This window comes from Channa argus, chromosome 8, assembly GCF_033026475.1.
Source record: "Channa argus isolate prfri chromosome 8, Channa argus male v1.0, whole genome shotgun sequence".
NCBI classification, from domain to species: Eukaryota; Metazoa; Chordata; class Actinopteri; order Anabantiformes; family Channidae; genus Channa; species Channa argus.
In genome coordinates, this window is record NC_090204.1 from 1,951,799 (window position 1) to 1,953,208 (window position 1,410).

Consider the following 1,410-nt stretch of genomic DNA (forward strand, 5'->3'; position numbering starts at 1 on the left):
TTATATCTAATTAGTTCTGACTACAAAGGTCAAAGCACAGACTGCATTATCTAAAAGAGTGTTTGTTTGGATCTTCAGTGTCCCCTCTGCCAGTGGTAGAATTCTCCCTTTTTCTCCATGTCAAATCATGATCCAAGAGGTAAGTTTTCCCATCCAGAGAGAAAAAAAAATAAGAGTGGGAGGCTGAGTATCTAGTTTTTCCTGTGTGAACACTAACAGGAAGTCAAGCCTCAGGGACTCACACACAATAATCTGAACACAATTGGTATCCAACAGCTTCAGTTTAAAGCAGCACACTTTGATATTTTTTTTTTTTTTTTTTTTTTGGCCATTTGGTAGCAGAACAAGCTAAATACACAATATATTATCACTTCCTGTTCATATAGATAAGATCTAAACACAGAACTGCCTAATCGAATAGCTGCCTGGTTTTCAGTGTGGGGGCTGCTGCTTCCTTGGGGAGTCTCCAGGAGGAGCTGGGGACCTCAACATATTGGAGGGAAGATGAGGAAAATTGCAAAAAGTGAAATAAAAAAAAAGATAATAAAAAATAACATCACTTTAATGCTATGGTGATGATGCTGATGCTGATTATTATTATTATTATGTGGTATTTTTCATTTGCTGTAGTATTGTCAATTGGTTTGCAGAATATTTTGTGACAGTGAGGCTAATGCTACCTGGGAGCTTGGCAGGGAAAAGTTTGGGAACTTGTGTTCAAGCCGACATAGAGCAACATTAGCATTAATTTAGGGTTATATTTCTGCCCAAGTCCAATTTTCACTTGTCTCTCAGCTGGGTTTTGGTCTTCATATATTTTTGAGGTATCTGCTCCTCCAACTACTGTAGGTACAAAGCCCGGCATTTGTTCATTGGTAGGTAATGTTTAGGGGATTAATCTGAGCATTGACACTTGAACCATGTGGCTTCATGACCACAAGCGACCTGGTTAATATGAAAAGTAATTGATGCAGCTTTTAGTCACATGCAGTACAGATTACGCTGGACATGCTTTTTAAGATGCTACTTTACAAGTCAAAAAAAAAAAACAATTTGAAGACATCAGATTTACTTTTTAGGAAACGAAGACTGCCAGACTTTAAGGTGTTTCTAAATCTTACATTAGCTAAAAAAGAACACTGAATAACAAGTAAAGGCACAAGAGACCTGCATTAGCAGAGATTGTAAAAAACAAACAAACTGATATCCAGTATCAAACATCAACCATCATTAACCCGAACATCTTTAACCAAATCCACGTTTAGTTTGAATTCAGTTGCAGTTCCAAAATTCAAAGTTAAGGTTTGACTGGATGTAAAGTACATTAAACACTTACAAGCAAGCACATGCAGTGGTACATGCACATAGTGTACATACTGCGCAACAATTATTATAAACATTTGACAGATC